This window comes from Elephantulus edwardii, unplaced genomic scaffold (assembly GCF_000299155.1).
Source record: "Elephantulus edwardii isolate Elephantulus edwardi_28Jun2011 unplaced genomic scaffold, EleEdw1.0 scaffold00021, whole genome shotgun sequence".
Lineage (NCBI taxonomy): Eukaryota > Metazoa > Chordata > Mammalia > Macroscelidea > Macroscelididae > Elephantulus > Elephantulus edwardii.
The window spans coordinates 13,373,946-13,381,852 of record NW_006399771.1 but is presented as its reverse complement, the minus strand read 5'-3'; the positions used below and the strand labels follow the sequence as shown (position 1 = coordinate 13,381,852).

The 7,907-nt window shown below is 35.3% G+C and overlaps 1 protein-coding gene across 1 annotated transcript in view; it reads left to right on the top strand.

The window, feature by feature from the left end:
- The window catches only part of PTPRQ (protein tyrosine phosphatase, receptor type, Q), a 415,982-nt gene that overhangs the window by 106,472 nt on the left and 301,603 nt on the right, over positions 1-7,907 (top strand). The window lies entirely within an intron of this gene.

The following is a 7,907-nucleotide window of genomic DNA, read 5'->3' as shown; positions in this document are numbered from 1 at the left end:
GGATTGATTCGGTGACTGGGGTAATCGGGATGGGTGTGTCAGAGGCGGTGCGGTTGGCGCAGGATAGAGCAGGGTTTAGAGCTGTTGTGCATAGGGTCACTATGAGTAGGAAACGACTCGATGGCACATAACAACAACAACAACAAGGCCAAAACCTTCAGGTTCTAGTATGGATTACTTCTCAACATCAAGAAACTAAAAATTTACATGTATGAACCAATAAAGAGCATCATGGTAGTGGAGCAAATGATGTGAAAGTTTTAATAACTAAATTTTCTTGAACTCACAATCAGCACTCACGGAAGTAGCAGACAAGAAATCAAAAGATATATTACTTTGGGAAAATTTGCTCTCAAGGGCCCCTTTAAAGTGCTGAAGAGCAGGATATAATTTTAAAAATAAAGACAAAGGTGCACATGACCCAACCACGTATTTTTAATTGCTTCATATGCATTCTCAAGTTAGACAATGAACAGGGAAGACTGAAGAATTGTTGTCTTTAAATTGAGCTGCTAAAAGAACTAAAGATTCAGTTCTTCTTGGAAGAACGGATATAGAGACTTCATCTCACAGGAAGGTCTATTGTTATCAGAAGGGACCATTCCCTGGAGAAAATATTCATACTTAGAAAGTAGGGGCTCAGAAAGAGAGGAAGGCCTTCCATAGATTGGACTGACACATTAATTGAAACAGTAGTACCGCAGAAATGTGAAGATGGCTCAGAAGCTGGAGAGGTTTTATTTTCTTTCATATAGGGTTGCTGTGAATCAGACTGAACTCGATGGCATGAAACAAGAGCAAGATATTAGTGTGTGTGTGTGTGTGTGTGTACGTATGTGTGTGCATTCACTTGAGTGTGTATGAAGATAGAAGCAATTCAATAGACAAAAGTCAGTAATATAATGCGAGTAAAAAACTCTGAAGTGGAAAATCCTCTGACAGAAAGAAGTAATGAAATTTAGTAAGAAGTGGAGGGATATGACTTTGTAAAGAAAAGGAAGGTAGTAATTAAAGGAAAATTGGTGTTAAGAAAATAAAGAGACTTAATAGTTCTTTTCTAGTTGTTTTCATTTTCTCAGTGTAATCAGAAACAAGACTTCAGTTCCAAATAAAGAGGGGAGAAGGAAAGAAAGTTTGTGGAAAGAGAAGATGGTGAAAACACACATAAAATAGTGGCAGATTATACTAATGAAGACAATATATTGGCTCCCAGGCTGTGCTCAAGAGTCTCTTGAGATTTAAGGTGAAACATTTAAGTGAGATTAGTTACTGTAGAAGTAGTACAATACTCAGCTATTTTCAATTGTTTTCTTGATACATGGAAACAATCCGGAGTTATGTTTAGCCTAAATTGGGATTTTTCCAGTAGAGGAAAATTTTTTTAAAAAAATTGATGGAGATTGTTAGGGAATGATTATAGTGATAGACTAGGTTCTAAAAAGAATAACAACAAATAAAAGGACATAAAAGAGCTAACAATGAAAATTTGATGAAAAAGAGATGTTGAATTGAGCATACAAGGGTCAGTAAACTGAAAGATAGCCCAAAGGGAGAGATACTACTATTAATGCCAAAGTCAGGGGTATGGTTTTGGGGCCTCTGGTTATGGAGAAGTGGAGAATAAAGATTACTGGATTAATAAAGGTTAAAGAATACAGGGTTTAGAGAATTAAATAGATGTTTGCATGGATTTTGATAGCTCTAAGAGTGGTAGAAAAGAAAAATTTACCAGATAATAAAATCTTTAAGATGTTTCGAGAGGTAGAAAAAAATTGCTAGATTACTTCCAAAAGAAGGATAAAGTTTAGTGTAGTCTGGTGGACTGTGGCTTCAAAGATTTAAGATTCTTAGAAGGCAAATAGATTGGTCTGAATGTGCAAATAAAAAGACCAGACAAATCTAAGTAGATAAAACTATGCCACCCCCTATGGATCTAGGTATTATGGGAGAAAACCAAACCGCTTCCTGTTACTAGATATGGTAGCAAAGCAGTATTCTTGGTAGATCACAAATTTCACTTAGACGTAAGAAGTCAAACAGTTCAGAGAAGTAATTGAGGGTTTTTATTATCAGAATGTGGTTTGAGAAGATATTATTGAAAGACTTTTAAAATTAAATGTTTGAGAAAGGATAGTAGGGCCACATCACTATGTATTAAAGCACCAAACTGTGTTTTGAATTCCAATTGTTGTGTTGTTGTTGTATGTCATCGAATCAACTCTGACTCAGAGCAATCCTGCGCACAATAGCTCAGAATCCTGCTCTATCTTGAGCCAGTTACACTGTTTCTGACACACCTACCCTCATTATCCCAATTACTGTATCAGTCCATTGCATCCAAGGTCTTCCTCTCCTGCACTGCCCCTCCACCCTTCCAAGCATGGCATCCTTCTCCAAGTACTGGTTTCTTCTGACAACATGCCCAGAGTATTTGAGACAGAGCCCAACAATCCTTTCTTCGAAGGAGCAGCTTGGCTTCACTCTTTCCAAGACACGTCTGCTAGTTCTCTTGGCAGTCTACGGTATGTTCAATACTCTTTTGCAGCATCACAAATCAAAGGCATCAATTCTGTCATCTCTGGTCTTTGTCCAGATCTCTGATGCAAAGCAAGTAACTGAAGAGATTGTGATCCAAATCAGGTGCACTTTAGTCTCTAGGCCGACATTGATGCTATTTGGCACTCTGGAGAAGTCCATCACAGCAGATTTTCCTAATGCAGTTGGTTTTTATTTTCATGTTACATCTGCCTTGTGATTTTTGTTGCTAGGTGCCCTTGAGTTGGCTACAACTCTTAGCAATTCTGTGAACTACAAATCTGAACCTTGCTCTATCCTATGTCAGCCTCACAATTTCTACCAGGTTGAGGCTCATTTTACAGTCACTGTCAAGCTATCTTATTCAGAACTGTCTGCTCTTTCACTGACCCTCTACTTTCTGCAGCATGATGGGGTGGTCTTTTTTCCCCCACAAGGATTGATCCCATATCCCATCCTGATAAAATGCTCAAATTTCATTATCCTTTCCTCTAAAGAACACCCTGTTTAAATTTCCTCCACAACAGCCTTCTTCAACATTGAGAGGAAGTATGCATTAGATGTCATATATCATTAACTGATAAAATTATTTCAGAGGATAGGACAGTTTATCTATATTTTAAAAATTCCTGAGTTTTACTTCCCTACTTGATGCCTTTGAGCTATGGTGCTCAAGAAGAGTGTTGAATATACCATGGACTGCTAAGAGAACAAAAAGGTTTGTCCTGGAGAGGGTGAAGTCGGGCTGCTCCTTGGAGGCAAGGATTCTGAAGCATCATGTCACATAGTTTAGGCATGTTGCAAGGAGGGACCGGTCCTTGGAGAGGGACATCATGTTTGGAAGAGTGGAGGGACAGTGCAGGGGAGGAAGACCCTCAATGAGATGAATGGATTCAGTGATTGGGGTAGTGGAAGTAGGTGTGTCAGAGACAGGCTGGCACAGGATAGAACAGAGTTTAGGGCTCTTGTACATAGGGTTCCTTTGAGTTGAAAACTACTTGGCAGCATGTAACAACAACAACAACAACAACAAATTTATTAATAATTTATCTCTGTTGTATATAAATAATTAATGAACCAAACTCATTACCATCAAGAGAGCTTTGATTCATGACACCCTTATGTGTGTTGGCTAAAATTCTGTTCCATAAAGTTTTTAATAGCTGAATTTTGGGGGAGTCTAGGGTCTCTTCCAAGACCCTACTTGGTAGACTTGATCTTTCAGTCATTTGGTTTATAGCTAAGTAACCATTTGCATAACAAGGAATTCCAAAATATTAATAATAAGGTTTAATTATATTATTTTAGAAGAATTTAAACAAGACAGTAATAGCAATAACATTTATACATGTAGTTTATATTGTTTAGTCTTTCCCCAGATTTGTCACTACATTTATTCTGTAGAGGCTATTAAAAAATAAATTTAAAAAAATCAGTATCTTTGCAACTGAGAACCATTTTTCTGATTGACTTATTTCTTTTAGAATTTCATATGTGAAAATGTATTTTTTTGGTATTAACATGTTTTTTGATCATCTGAAAATAGTTTTATTTTTTCTTGTTGATTTATCTGGTTATGAGATTCTAGTTGTCTTTTTTCAGTTGTTATTATATCAGTGTAGTTATCATTCACAGATAATGTGTCTCGTCTCTGGTTGTTAAAATCTCTTCGTGTTTCTCTATATATTCACATATAAATATAATTTTTAAAATATTTTTTCTCCTTGGAAATAATTATGATTTCTTAATCTGAGGTTTGGGATCTGACTTGATTATCTAGTATTGCTATTACAAAAGTACCATGAACAGAAATTTTTAAATACCAGAGGACATGACTATACCCTTTGAAACAGAAACATTTTTCCCAAAAGTTCTGCTGATCTTTGATGAACTCCAAGGCTGATTCTTTTCTTTTTTAGAGAACAATTCATATAGCTCCTTTGTCTCATTTTTTGCTTGTAGATTTCCAAGCGGGTCACACAATTTTATCTTCTTTAATTCTCTCTCTCCTGGACTCCTTCAGTCTAAGCATATGGGTTTTCTGCTATGATAGCAAGTTGAATCCATCAATCACACACCTAATCTCTTTAACAAAGACTATATAGCAATGTTTTTGGTTATGTGAAATTCTAGGACCTGTGTTCTTAGTACAAGAGAATTTTCCAAATTTTTCTTTTTTGTACAGGTCATTAAAGAAAAAGTTTATCTTGTGATTTGAGTGAAGGTTTACAGAGCAAATTGGTTTTGCATTCAGCAGTTCATGCACATGTGCTCTGTGATATTGATTAGAATTCCTACACTGTAATATCATTTTCCCCACGATTGCTTTGTATTTTCTATTCTTCTTTCTTTTTTTTATCTCTTCTTGCCTTCAGAACTTTATTGTTATTGTTAAGTTCTTTCAACTCAGTTCTAAATCACGGGAACCCTCTGCACATGAAAAAAAAATACCACATAATCATCCACCATTCTAATCACGGAAATGCTTGACTCATTGTTGTAGACACTGTGTCAGTCTATCTTAGGGAGAAGGGCCTCTTTCTCTCTGTATAACCAAACAAGAACTGGTACTTCCTAAAAATATGTCCAAAATACGTGAGCTAAAGTCTTGCCATTCTTACCTCCAAAAAGCCTCCTTCCTGGCTATACTCTTCCCAATGAGAGATTTGTTTGTTCCTTCAGATTTCCCTAATATTTTCAATATTCTTTGACAACACCGTATTTCAAAGACATTAATTCTTCTTAAGTCTTCTTTATTTTTGCCTGACTTTCACTTGCTTATATAGCAATAGAAAATATATGACTTGGGTCAGTACACTTTAGTCTCCAAAGTGTTATCTTTGTTCCTTTGTACTTCAAAAGAGTTCTTTGTAACATATTTGCTCAAAGGAGGGAGAAGTCCAAATTCAGCCTGCCAGCTCTAAGGGAACACCGTTTTTCTGTATCCTTAGAAAAGAAGCCTTGCCTCTTTTTTATGCTGCTTCTCAGAAATCTTCATGAAACTTGAAATAAATAAAGATTTGAAACTCCTTTACCCTCATCTCTCTTACTTGATTAATCTATTTTATATTTCAACATAGATTGGCTCATGATACAAGTACACTAATCCTGACTCATTAATGTGACAAAGGCAATTCACTCTCAAATGGAATGATAAAAGCATGCATAGGAGTTAGGATTACAGCATATATTTTAGGGAGACACAATTCCATTTTTTTTGTCATGCTGCTTTCTTCTTCCACCCCTCCCCATTTAATTCTTAGAAATATGTCTCAACAATTCCCAGAAGTCTCAGAATTAATTTCTTCAAATATTTCTTCTCCCTCATGTTAATTTTTATGTTTATTTTTAATGCAGATTTCCCCCCACACTTGTCTTCATTGATATTATGTTTCCTATAGTCATTCCCATACAGTGTGTTTTATAAAATTAGTCACTACTGGACTATGACCACCATTGTCCCATCTTTTTAAGTCCCCACTACATCTTTTCCATTTCCTTTAACTCATTCTTTCACTCACCAAATTGTGTGACCCTGTGATTTCTTCATGCTAATTTTAAGGAGTCCTGGTGTTATAGGTACATTTGGTGGTGTGCTAACCAAAAGCCATAAGTTTGAATCCACCAACCCACTCTTTGGGATAAATGATAGTATCTCCTTTACGATATACAACCTAGGAAAGCCAAGGGAATGTCTCTGTGAATGGCAGCAAGAACTAACTTTAGATCCTGTCAGTATTTTCCTTTGTGTTTCCCAACTATCATTTAATATTTTTCATGTTCTTTTCCCTCAGAGCTGCATTCTCAGAAATATCTTCAACTCTATAATGTTTCACAGAATTTTTCTTCATCACCATCTAATCTGTTCTTGTTCACATCCAAAGAGTTTTTATTTCAGTTCTTTGCTTTTCTGTTCTAGAAGACCTACCTGGATCTCATTCTAACCTGTATTATCATTTCTATTATCTAGAAGAATTTAAAGAATTATTCTATTTATAATAATTTAAATAATTTTTCATTAATATTTTCAAGTTGGCTTAAGTTTTTGAAAAATGTATTAAATGATCATATTTTTATTATTTGTTTAATATTGCAGGTGTCTTAAATCTTTAGATGTTGACTCTGTTCTATGTGTGTATCTTTCTTTTCAGTTGTTTTGCCAACTCTCACTATTGAGTTAGACTTGCTTCTGTGCTTAGTGATTTTTGTCTGGGAGTTCATATTTCCTTGAAACTTTATCCACAGGAATTTTCGTGACTTGAATTTAAATTGAATTTTTCCAGAGAGAAGTTGTGTTTGTTCCTGTTAATTGCTTAGGGGTAATATCAATTCAGGGGTACAGTTTCATTTTAATTTAAATTTTGAAGCTGACATTTTTTTAAAGCTATATAGATTTAGACCACATCTGTTCATAGTGGCTGGCTTTCAATTCTAAAATCTCAGGGGATAATTTTTCTCACTTTTCTACCTCATTATCCAGTAGGATAGGAAGATAAAACAATGTTTTCCCTTGTCTTTTTCTGTATGGTGAGTTTATTTTTCATTAATCCAGTGTAAGTGCAGAACATTGCATAAATTCTATAATTACCACTCATGCCGAATCCTTTGGCACTCCATTGTAGAATTCAAGGTATCCCAGTTTAAGTTGTCAATAGTGGTTCTGATTGAGGTATTCTTTTTTGGTTCTGGCTTCTTATCTAGGATTATCTTTTACTTTTAAGTGGCCCAAAGTTTTATCTTTTACTAAACTAACATTTAGGGAGCTACAGTAGCTTGTTGCTCAGTGCATTGAGTCAGAATCTTATTCATAGCTAACCCTCTAGCAGGTATTGGAACGGGTGGCTTCATGGTTAGGAATTGTGCTGTCACCTCAAAAGCATACTGTTTGAATTTACTTCTTGGATTCCATTCTTCTTTTTCCTTTTTAAAGTATCACAAATTTGTAACTTCCTTGGTAGTTCTACTATTTTCTTGAAAGGAAATTTGTTTTACTTTTATATAGAATTTTATTTTCATGAGGATAGTAATTCCTTTAAAGTTATACGTTGTCATTGTGTACCGTGAAGTCAGAACAGACTCATCGCTGACCTTCCTGCTGGTTTTCAGAGGCAGTTAATCACGCAGGAGGAGACTGCCCAGCCTATTTCCGTGGAGCAGCTGATGACCTCAAACTATGTGCCTTTGGAATGCAGTACAATGTTTTGTCACTAAGCCACCAGAACTCCCTTTTAAATTACATATTTGTTCCAATATTCTTCGAGAACTAGAATTCCATATAAATTTTTTCATAGTTTAATATATAGTAAAGCATTTTAAACAGAAGAACATTATAGATAGATAGATAGATAGATAGATAGATAGATAGATAGATA